At 44.4% G+C, this 12,649-nt stretch overlaps 1 pseudogene; it reads left to right on the forward strand.

Annotated features, from left to right (window-relative positions):
• The first annotated feature begins 1,466 nt into the window (after positions 1 to 1,466).
• Positions 1,467 to 2,001, forward strand: LOC150069157 (eukaryotic translation initiation factor 1 pseudogene; annotated as a pseudogene).
• The last annotated feature ends 10,648 nt before the right edge of the window (positions 2,002 to 12,649 follow it).

The following is a 12,649-nucleotide window of genomic DNA, read 5'->3' on the forward strand; positions in this document are numbered from 1 at the left end:
TACCAGCAAGCAGAGGCTCACACAATGGAAGGAACTCCAGAGGCATACAGGAGTGGGACTACCACCAAAGGGCTCTCAGCGCCCAGAGCAGGCTCTACCTTCTGCTAACCTCAGAGCCCACCCTGTTACATCACTGGATGGCAATTCCCCATGCCTTGTTATGCCTCCCACTCTGTGTGTGCGTGTGTGTGTGTGTGTGTGTGCGCGTCTGTTGGGGGGGTTATACCCGTATTCAGATTTGAACTCAGGGTGTGATTACCTGGGCTGACTTTGAAATTGGATCCTCAGATCTTAGCCTCCCAAGTAGTAGGGTGATAGGCTTGAGCCACTGGCACCTGGCTGCCTCCACTTTTCAATGTGGGTGGATATATTTCTTTTCTTCCTCCTTTCCCATTTTTGCCATTCCTGGGGCTTGAACTCTACCACTTGAACCACAGCACCACTTCTGTTGCTCCCCTCCTCTCCGGGGCAGCAACACGGGAACGGGGAGGGACACACAGGGCCAGCCTGTAGTCCCCCGGGAGCCGAGCGAGATGGTAAGTGTCGAAGACCCAGCCCTCCCCCAATCACCGGGGAAGAAAAAACCACGCTAGTCAGAAGCAGTGTTAACCATGAAAGCACATCAGATCTCTCTGCTCATCTCTCGTTCTCTCTGATGCTCTCCTGATGCTCTCCTCCTTTATTGCGTCAGACAATTAGTTATATAATGTTAGGGTAGGAGAAGGTGGGCACTGGGAAGCTAGCCAATAGGAAGAGGGCCTCTGTGTTACCACTAAGGGTCTGGGTGGGCTTTTCAGGTACTGGGCAGGACAGGTGCAGGAAAGCGCGCGAGACTTGAGCTGCTGCGAGACCCGCGAAACTGCGGGGGGTTCAATCGAGTCAGTACACAGAGATGCCTTAGGAGAGGTATGCAAAAGACCGAATGCCTAGACAAAGCCCTTTAATTGCAGCTGAGCCAGAATCAGGCCTCAGAGATGGAGGCTAGGCCCCAACACACTTCCAGCTTTTTCTATGTATGTGGTACTGAGGAATCAAACCTGGGTTTTCATGGATGCTGCGCAAGCACTCTACCACTAGGCCAAACTCCCAGCCCCATGTATTTCTTATGCATTCAGGCTCAGACAGGGAATCTAGGAGCATAGAGAATCTGAGTCTTTTCTGCCCTCCATGATTAAAGCATGCTTGCTCTACTTTGTTTCTGAGCAGCAGAAAATTCTGTAAATACTTAGAACTTCTCATCCTTTCTGGGTCTTCAGTTCTATTCCATTGGTCCTCAGGCTTGTTTTTGTGCCAGTACCAAGCTGTTTTGGTTACTATAGCTCTGTAATGGCGTCTAAAGTTTAGTATTGATATTCCTTCAGCACTGTTCTTTCTGCTAAGAATTGCTTTTGCTATACAGGATCTTTTATTATTCCATATGAAATTTCAGATTGCTTCTTCTATTTCCTTAAAGAATGACATTGGGGATGTCCGCTATCCAGAACCTCCACTCTTTCGACCCCTTTGCTGATGCAAGTAAGGGTGATAACCTGCTTCCTGCTGGCACTGAGGATTATATCCATATAAGAATTCAACAGAGAAACAGCAGGAAAACCCTTACTACTGTACAAGGGATCGCTGATGATTACGATAAAAAGAAACTAGTGAAGGCGTTTAAGAAGAAATTTGCCTGCAATGGTACTGTAATTGAGCATCCAGAATATGGAGAAGTAATTCAGCTACAGGGTGACCAGCGCAAGAACCTATGCCAGTTCCTGGTAGAGACTGGACTGGCTAAGGACGATCAGCTGAAGGTTCATGGGTTTTAAGTGCTTGTGGCTCACTGAAGCTTAAGTGAGGATTTCCTTGCAATGAGTAGAATTTCCCTCCGTCCCTTGTCACAAGTTTAAAAACCTCACAGCTTATGTAATGTAACCATTTGGGGTCCGCTTTTAACTTGGACTAGTGTAACTCCTTCATGCAATAAACTGAAAAGAACCATGCAAAAAAAAAAAAAAAGAATGACATTGGGATATTGATGGGTATTGCATTGAATTTGTTGATAGCCCTTGGCAAGATTGTCATTTTCACGATGTCAATTCTTCCAATCCAGTACATGGGAGGTTTCTCCATTCTCTCAGTTCTATTTTAATTTCCTTTTTCAGGTTTTTAAAGTTTTCATCATAAAGGTCCTTTACATTCTAGTTAATTCCTAAGTATTTTATTTTCTTTGGGGCTATTGCAAAAGGAGTTACTTTCCCGATTTCTGCCTCGCTCCTCTTGTTGTTGGGATATAGGAAAGCAGTTGATTTTTCTTTTTGGGGGGGGTGGGGGGTCATGGGGCTTGAACTTTGCCTGGGCACTGTCCCTGAGCTCTTCAGCTCAAGGCTACCACCCTACCCCTGAGCCTGGGCACTGTCCCTGAGCTTTTCAGCTCAAGGCTATTGTCCTATCCTTGAGCCAAGCCTCACTTCCCATTTTCTAGAGGTTAATTGGAGATAAGAGTCTCAGGTCCTTTTGTGCCGGGCTGGCTTTGAACCTTGATCCTCAGATCTCAGCCTCTTGAGTAGCTAGGATTACAGGCATGAGCCACTGTGCCTGGCTAAGAAGTTGATTTTTGAGGGTTAATTTTATACCCTGCTACCTTGCCAAATCCGTTCAAGCAACCTGGGAGTGGAGGCTATGGGGTTCTTTAAATACAGAATCATGTCATCTGCTAAGAGGGAAAATTTCACTTCCTCTTTCCCTATTTGGGTCCCCTTTATGCTTGCTTCTTGCCTTGTTGCTCTGCCTAGGAATTCTAAGACTACATTAAAGAGGAGTGGAGAGAGTGGGCATCCTTGTCTTGGTCCTGATTTTAGAGGGAATGGCTTTAGCTTTTCACCAGTAAGTATAATGCTAGCTGTAGGTTTGTCATACACAGCCTTTATTATACTGAGGAATGTTCCATGGATTCCTAGTTTCCCCAGAACTTTTAGCATAAAGGGGTGTTAGATCTTGTCATGATAATCATGTGAATCTTGTCCTTGCTCCTATTGATGTGATGAGTTATATTTATTGACTTGCATAATTGAACCAGCCTTGCATCCCTATGATGAATCCTGCTTGATCATACTGCATAATTTTTTTTGTTGTTGTTTTTTGTTTTTTGCCAGTCCTGGACTTTCTCAAGGCTAGAGCTCTACCACTTGAGCTTCAGCACCATGTCTGGCTTTTTTTTTTTCTATGTATGTGGTACCGAGGAATCGAACCCGGGTCTTCGTGCATGCTAGGCAAGCACTCTACCACTAGGCCAAATATCCGGCCATACTGAATAATTTTTTGGATGAGTTGCTGAAGATAGTTGGCTAGTATTTTGTTGAGCAGTATTGCATCAATATTCATCAAAGAAATGGGTCTATAGTTCTCTTTCTTTGGTGAGTCCCTGACTGGTTTGAGGATGAGGGTTATAGTGGCTTCATAGAATGAGTTTGGCAAAGAGCCTTCACTTTCAAATTTCACTGAAGAGCTTGAGGAGTATTGGTGTGAGCTCTGCTTTGAAGGCCTTGTAGAATTCAGTTGTGAATCCATCAGGCCCTGGGCTTTTCTTGAATGGGAGGTCTCTTATTGCCATTTCTATTTCAATACTTGAAACAGGTCTGTTTAGTTGGATTAGGTCTTCTTGGTTCAGTTTGGGTATGGTAATGTTGGCTGGAAATTCATCCATCTCTTCCAGACCTATGGGCACCTAATCTTTGATAAAGGAGCCAAAAAAAAAATAGGATGGAAGAAAGACAGCCTCTTCAACAAGTGGTGCTGGTTAGGCACCTGCAGAAAACTAAAGTTAGATCCTTCTATGTCACCCTGCCCCAGGATTAATTCTAGATAGATCAAAGACCTTGAGATAAAAGTAGATACTTACAAGAAGGAGTAGGAGATATACTTGGTCTCCTTGGCACAGGTTGAAACTTTCTTAATAAAGGCTCAGAAACACAACAAATTAAAGAAAGTTTGGACAAATGGGACTGCACTAAACTGTAGAGCTTCTGTATGGCAAAAGACACAGCTAGCGAGTTAAATAGAAAGCCCATAGAGTGGGAGAAGATCTTCACTAGCCATACAACAGACAAAGGCCTCATATCTAAATATATCTACAGCTAAAAAACTGAATCTCTCCAAAACAAATCTTCAAAGAAACAACCACCCCATTAAAAGATGGGCCAAAGACTTAAAGAGAGACTTCTCTGAAGAGGGAATAAGAATGGCCTAAAGACACACAAAGAAATGCTCAACATCTCTGGCCATAAAAAAATGTACATCAAAACAACTTTGAGATTCCACCTTATTCCAGTTAGAATGTCCATGATCAAGAAATCTAATAACAACAGATACTGGCAGGGATGTGGCCAGGAGGGATCACGACTACACTGTTGGTGGGAGTGTAAACTCGTTCAACCACTATGGAAAGCAGTATGGCGATTCCTCAAAAGATATCAAACGAACCCACATGCCCCTCAGTAGATGATTGGATCAAGAAGATGTGGTACTTCTACACAATGGAATTCTATGCTGTCATCAGAAAGAATGACATGGCCCCATTTGTAAGGAAATGGAAAGACTTGGAAAAAAGTCATATTAAGTGAAGTAAGCCAGATCCAAGGGAACATTGGATCAATGGTTTCCCTCATTAATAATAATTAGCACACATTTAGGACTCTCATAGCAGAGGATTACAATAGCGCAAAACCTAGATTCATAAGGTCATATAGGATGAGACTAAATGAAAAGATCTCTAGGATATGGAAGCAAGAACTTTATCTTGTGTGATTGTTCTTAATTTACTATGTTATTTCTCTTCTCTTTTGTTGCCCTTTGGTTAATCTCATATTGTTATTGTATCCGACTTTGTTACCTGGTATATTGTATGTATGTTTATTTGAAATAGGAAAGAGAAAGGGGCAAAGCAAGATGATTGGGAGGGGTGAGAGGAGGGAAATGGGCACAAAAATATGAGAAGGGATATCAATGTATGAGAAGTAATGCACCTATTATCTCGTGAATGTAACTGTAACTCCTCTATACATTACCTCGACAATAAAAAATTTAAAAAAAAACTTCTCATCCTTTAGAAATGAGAACTTAGAAAGGGACCCAGGAATGGAGATAGCAGAAAGGGACCAGATAGGTGTTCAATAATGTATGAGACCCTTAGGGTCTACATGATAAGGTATGTGTAGCGTATGGTAGAAACAGTGGTAAGGTTGTTGTATCTTGCAGAGGAAATCATTGAAAATAACCACTGATGGATGAGTAAGTAGATTCAGATGCATATTACTAATTATTTGATGAAGCCTTTATGGCAGGGGTTACTGGGGGCTTTTATTTCAGAACAGGTTTGTCTTACTCCTTTTATCCATCTTCCAAGCTACAAAATCAGCTGCCATCATAGGCAGCTGTCCTCTAGTCAGTGGCATGATTCCTGCTCACTGACTAGAGAGAAGGTCTTTGGGCTCGTAGGTTACAAGGACATTTTCAGGGGCCTTGAGGGAAGATTCTAGCTGCAGATTTATGCCACATGCAGTTCTCTGAAAAAGTGGACAGATCAATTTGCCTACTCCTTCTGGAGTCACTCCTGCCAGTGTCTTCCCAGCTGGGCACAGGGTGGTACCAGCTAGAAGATGGAACCCAAGTATTGTGAAACTGCCAGTTTTGTCACCTTGGGCCCTTGGCTGTAATTCACAAGACCTCTGTATCTGAATCCTTGTCCTGGCCTTCTCACTGTGCTGTGATGACGGCATGAGACAGTCATCATCAAAGTGTAGGCCCAGGAGAAGGGTGAGGGGAACAAGGGTGTTCCTTGCTAAGGGCACGTGAACTTTGGAAGGGGTATTTAGAGCGGTAGTGAGGCCATCTTGCCTGGGAGGGCACAGTGGAATAAAAGCTGATACACTGAAAATGGTGTTTTCAGTACAGTTCAGATTCCTCTCTTTCAAGGATCCATCTTGCCTGCTCTATGTGGCTCTGGAGATAGGACCCTATCTTCTGACTAAGGCCATAATGTGTCCTTCATGTAGAAAAGGGTGACCCCAGTCAGTCGTGGTGGCTCACCCCTGTAATCCTAGCTACTCAGGAGGCTAAGATCTGAGGATCGTGGTTCAAAGACAGCCTGGGCACTAAAGTCCGTGAGACTCTTATCTTCAGCTAACCACCAGAAAACCAGAAATAGTACTGTGGCTCAAGAGGTAGAGCAGTAGCTTTGAGTTGAAGAGCTCAGGGACAAGACCCAGTCCAAAGGTCCAGAGTTCAAGTCCCGTGTCCAACCAAAATAGTAAAAAGGAAAAAAAAGTGTAACCCCTCTGGTGTCTTCTCCCCAAGGAGGGAGGGAGGAGCACTTTGTTTTTGGAAGGTGAGCCACCTGGCATTGCTCTGTTATTTGCACTTTCTGTTAGGTGAGCTGTCTCTTCTATAGTGGACATGGTTGACCCTGGTCCACAGCTGGGTGGCCGGTATTTCTACTTTTGGGGCTCTCTATCTGTAAGCAAAATCTCCAGCTTTAACCACAATATATGTACAATATTTTTTTTGCCGGTCCTCAGGCCCTGAGCGCTGTCGTTGGGCTTTCTCAAGGCTAGAGCTCTACCACTTGAGCCATAGCACCATTTCCAGCTTTTTTCTATGTATGTGGTACCGAGGAATTGAACCTGGGTCTTTGTGCATGCTAGGCAAGCACTCTACCAGTAGGCTAAACTTCCGGCCCATATACGTACAGTTTTGATCTCCATTTTCTTTACGTATTTTTCTTATTTGCAACTGGTTTAGGACTGAGGTGGAGAAGATGAATGTTATATGTGAGAATGCTGAGTCCAAGAAAGACTACTAGAATTCTTTCTTCTGAGACTTTGAGTGCTGTGAAAGATCAGAACCAAATTAGGTTGGAGAAGGCTATCTGTAGGCAGGGCCTATAGAGGAAGTGGGTAAAATCACCTGCCAACACACCCACATCCCTTTTGTTTCTGTCCTTACAAAGCTTTGCTCCTGTTTCTGAGAAGAATTGCATATGAGAGCTTTAGCCCTTTGGCCAGGTCGGGAAGAACAGACAGGATGTGCACCCATGTGTGGAGGGAAGGCAGGATAAGGCAGAGGTTCAAACTAAAGAGGATGAGTCACTGTAATTGGTAAACCACATTATCCATGAAGGTAAGTAGGAGATATGGGAGGCTGAGACCAGATCTCAACAGGAACTGAAGGGCAGGATAAGGAATTTGTATTTTATCACATGAGAATATGAAGACTGAACAATGAGGTGCATAGAGCTGACATGCTAGTAACATGAAATGCAGTGAGAGACTGCCACAGGAGTCCGTGAGGACCCCAGCCAGGCTACCTGCTCAGCACTTCGCCTGCTGATTGCACTCATGAGATACTGTGAACAGCTAGGATGTATTTTCCCATACTTTCCTCTTTCTATACACAAACATAAGCAACTACTGTGTTTATTTCCTCTTTTGAGCTGATGTGTGATCATAACCATAGTCACTCCTCTGTAACTTACTTTTGCATTTTTCTTTTCACAATATTCAGCAAATGTTTCCCACATTACTGAGTACTTTTCTACCTTGGTTTGTTTTTCATGGTTGCATTTTAATCTGTGTATGGGCTTTTCACAATTTAGTGGAAATTATTATTTACTGGTGGATGTTCAGATTATGTCAAACTTTTCCTAATACAGAAAGATAATACAGCCAGGTGCCAGTAATCTGAATTACTATGAAAGCTGAGATTTGAGGATTGCAGTTTAAGACCAGCTCATGCAGGAAAGTCTGTGAGAATCTTACCTCCAATTAACAAACAAAGCAATAATAATAATAATAATAAAACTGGAAGTGGAGCTGTGGCTCAAGTGGTAGTGTACCAGCCTTAAGCCAAAAGCTAAGCAATAGCACCCAAGCCCCAGAACTGGTGTGTGTGCATGTGTGTATATGTATGTGTGTGTGTATGTGTGCCAAATACACACACACACAACAAAAAAAAAACACCATCAATACAGAATGAAACAAAGGTAAAGGAATAAGAGAGTCTTGAGCCCAGGGAGGCAGATTTCTGTCTCAGGGAAAATTAGCATTCCTAGCTTCCAGGTTGGGAGTCGGGCATTTATGCAAGGCAGTGATGCATTTAGTACAAAGTCCCTTGGGGAATGCTGGGGTGTTTTGTCATAACGATGTAGATTCTCCATCGAGTTAGTGATCTGTGTGTCCATGGTCTTCAGTCTGTCATCTTGGAGGCCTAGGGATAATGGGTTTCTTTCTAGTTTGTGTTTCATCCCTTGAGAGAAACTGTTGCTTGGAGAGTTCTATCTTGACGTGGAAGGACACCTCGTTGTGTTGGGTGAGTCAACACCCAGGGCAGTTATTTGGGCTTCTGAATGAGACTGCCCACATCTGGTGAGCTGCCCAAAGGGAAACCCTGTTCCTGCCCTGTGAAGTCACTCACCTTGGTGTCAGCCCTCTGAAATCTCAGATAGCTGGCAACACCTCCAGACCCAGGAAGGACACGGCTGAAAGGGTGTGGCACATTGGAATGGGGAAACTGTTACCAGAAGGAATGATCCTGGCTCTTCCATTTGGGGCCATTTTGGCATTAAGACAGGGACATCAGTTCCCTTCTCTGTACTGCAACCAGCTTTCCAACTGGCTTTTTCAACTGGCCTGGCTGCCAATCTTCTTTGGTAAGCGGGTGAGCTGCTGTTTTGTGGCTAGGTCTTAGCTAGGCAGGTCAGGATGGAAGCTCAGACTTTGCATTTACTTCTGTACCTTGGCTTAGAATGGACTTGCCTGGGGACGGGGATGGGGAGCAGCATCTGTTTAAAGACAGATGAAATATTCACTTTCCCCAGATGCAGGACAAGAAGGTGCGTTGTTATTAGTTTTGATTTAGAAAAACACAAGTCTTAAAGCCCGAGGGCCACTTAGCGAATGGACACATAATCCACCGTGCATTCACCTGTAATGCATGCTGCTATGGGCACTGGAGTGTGTTCTCTGCTCCTCTTGGTCTGGCTGAGTTGAACACAAGACTGCTCCAAATGGTCTCAAATGCTTGCGTCCAGTCTTTGTCTTCTGAACCGTGCTTTGCAATCTGGGCCTCACCAAGAGGAAGATTATTCACTATTCACTCAAGAAGATAGAAAAACTCTACTAGGCAGTTACCAGCCTGTAGTCACTGCAGGGACTGCAGATACAGGGACCTATTTTCTCCATTCAGACCTTTCTTAACAAATTCTACACAGTTACATGGGCCTGCTTGATGTCTGAACGGTCTTTGATTTTGCAGTATACTCTGCCCACAATGGCTGGATTTCCCTTCCAACTTCCCATCTTGACTTTCTCAAGTTCCAAATCAAATGTAAATTTCTTCTTTAGAAACTCCTCTCTGCACCCAGAGATCTTGCTGAAGCATTTAATAGTGGCTTCTGAGAGATCTTTTGCTTTGCTGTGTGTGTGTGTGTGTGTGTGTGTGTGTGTGTGTGTGTGTATGTGTCCACATAGACTCACATGTGCATATGTTGGTACTGAGATTTAAACTCAAGACCTCACATTCTCACTTGCCTTTTTCCATTCAAGGCTGGCATAACACTTGAGCCACACTTTCACTCACTCCCATATTTTTTTTTGTGGTTAATTGAAGAGTTTCATATTTTCTTACCCTGGCTGGCTTTGAATTGTGATCCTCAAATGTCAACCTCCTGAGTAGCTGGGATTACAGGTGTGAGCCACCAGTGTCCAGCTCCTTCTGCTATTTTGATGTCACACATAGATTTAATTTTCTTTACTTAATCATTATAAAACCCATCAGGACAAGCAATGAGGATTCCTATAATTTAAGTTCTGTTTTCTCCCTCCTCACCTCCCCAGCCCCTACCTGGGTCCATGTACTTTGCTTTGAAGTTTGCACAGGCTGTGGATTCCAAGCTGTTTGCCTTAAATAAGTTCCTTGGTTTTTCTGAGTTTCAGTTTCTCTATAAAATGAAACTAATAAAACTCCCCTATTGGGGCAATTTAACGATGACATGATTTGTTGAATGGCAGGGCCTGAGCAGCAAATAAAACACCAAGCACCCTAACAATGAGGATACTGCGTAAGTGAGCCTAGCAGGATCCACTCAAAGGGTTGGTATTAACACCGAGTGATGGGATGGAGGCCAAAAGGCTTGCTTATGCCTATGAGCATTGATGGGATTGGTGGAGGGGAATTTTCTGATAGGAACCCCGAGCCTCAGGGAAAGTGTGGGTCTTGTCTGGGTTCTTTGCCATTCTCACTAAGGAAGTGGGTGTATGCCCTTCCACTGCCTCTGTAGCTCCCTCCTCAGTGCTCCACTTGGTGAAAGAGGTGCTGGACAAGGAGGCTGGGGGACATCACCTTCCAGAGTGAAGATGAGGCCCCATGCTAGATGCAAGTCTCTATAGTTTACTTTCATGGTGGACTCTAAGTAGTTTACTCCTTCCAGAAGGTTGAAGAAGATAGTGGCCAAGTCTGGCCAGTGCTATGTTGGCCATATGGTGGATGGCAGGGTCTGGCCATCTTGTCTTCATGGTGAGGAAGGTGAAGCCACCACCTCCCAGGTGAGGGGCATGCCTGAGTCCCTGGAGACAGGGGTGGGCACTTGGCCTATAGGCCAAGTCAGTCCAGCCCCTGGAACTGGAGCGTACCTGTGACCTTGCTCTCTGACCTGACCTTCTTTAGGCTCAGATCAGCTCAGGCACCCTAATGCCATGCCACATGTCTCCATGTTTGTGTCCTGTGTCCTGTCTCCTGGCTGTTCTCTGGTCATCAAGGCTTCCCAATTCAGCTTTCCACTGGAGCCGAATTGGTTTGTTGGTATTGTTTTTGCTCTTTCTTTCCTTCCTAACCTGTTTCTTAATTTTGATAAGTGTACTTGCTGGCTGCTGGTCTTTGAGACAGGAGTCCACCATGCAGTACGATTCAACCTCTCCGAATGTGGCTTCTTTGTATTCCCACCTTACAACACTACTGTAACAGCTTAAGTCTAGGGGAAACCAAAAAGTAGTTATCTGATTGGAGCTGGGGACCTCATATCTGTAATCCTAGCTATTCAGGAGGCTGAGATCAGAAGACTGTGTTTCAAAGCCAGTCAGGGCAGGAAAATCTCGTGCTTTGGCTCAAATGGTAGAGTGTTCATCTTGAGGGAAAACAAAAAAAGCTCAAGGATAGAACCTCGACCCTGAGTTCAAATCCCTGAATAACACCATGACAATCAAAAACAGTGGACAATTGTCATTCCCAGAAGCACCTAGAAGTAGGCTGTTCAGTGGGAGTAGGTTGTTGATGGATGTAATAGGCCAGCAGCAGCTCTGGGCTGGGCCTTGATTGCATTAGCTCCCACACCCTTCAGCATGATGCATTGTTTCAATTCACTTTACTTGGCATGGGGCCTGCTCTGACTGGGGACTGCTCCTGCCCAGTCACATTGGAGGGATAGGAGGGAATCACAAGGAAAGACACACTGAAGTGGGAGGTAGGAAGAGCATTTGGGCTGTGCTGCCACCCTGATGACAGCATTCCCCTGGGCTGGGCTGGAGGACCACAGCAAACAGACCTTTCTGTGAAAATGAACCATGTCGTCACATGGTTGGCTCGGTCACAGCCATGGTCCATTTGTTCCACTTAAGACGCACTGGGTGAGGCAGTTCGAATAAGTAGCGTCATGGATTTCTAGAATCTGTTCTTTTGTGTTTACGTTTTGTTTTCTTTTGTGCCTTTGGATTGATTCCTTTGCATGGTTGCAGTTATTAAAAATCTTTTAGAGCTCTTGGCTCACTCAGAGAAAGGGAGCTTGGACCTGGGGAGAGAGAACATTTGATTACTAACTCAGAACTCTAACTAGCTCGGTAATCCTGGCAATTTTACCTTTTCGGCAAACATCTAGGATTCACCCTGGGTGGATGGGGGAGGACCCGATGTCATGGTAAGTGTCAGGATGTGAAAACAGCTTCTGTACCCTCCCCACTCAGTGTATAATATCTTGCTTTATCTGAAAATTGAGGATCATGGGATGTGGCTCAGGATCAAGACTGACAACACCTATGTCCCCTGAACAAGGTCACAGAGGAGAGTGACGACTTCCTGCCATCCTCACATCTCACCATCGGCATGTTGTCAAGATGTGAATAGTAATTTTTTAGTTTTATTTTAAACTATGACATCATAATCCCTCTTTTTTTTTGCTTACCCAAGGATATGGGATTTAAGAGCTAAATAGATAAACACAATCTTTAAGTAGCCTGAGGAAAATGGCAAGCAAGGAAGAAAGAGGGCTGACTGCTTTTTTTAAATTTTTTTATTTTTTCCAGTCCCGGGCTTAAGCTCAGGGCCTGAGCACTGTCCTTGGATTTTTCCCAAGGCTAGAGCTGTCCCACTTGAACCTCAGCACCACTTCTGGGTTTTTCTAAGTATGTGGTACCAAGGAATCGGACCTGGGTCTTGGTGCATGCTAGGCAAGCACTCTACCACTAGGCCAAACTCCCGGCCCCTGCTTTTTCTTTCTATAGGTGCTGTTGTTGTTTCCATGAGGATTCATAAAAATGTATAGTACCTGAGCTGAGGATGTAGCTCAGTGGTAAAGTGCTTGACCAGCATGTAAAACATGCTAGGTTTAATCCTCAGCACAAAAAGA

Source organism: Megascapheus bottae, chromosome 1 (genome assembly GCF_031878675.1).
Source record: "Megascapheus bottae isolate mThoBot1 chromosome 1, mThoBot2.hap1, whole genome shotgun sequence".
NCBI classification, from domain to species: domain Eukaryota; kingdom Metazoa; phylum Chordata; class Mammalia; order Rodentia; family Geomyidae; genus Megascapheus; species Megascapheus bottae.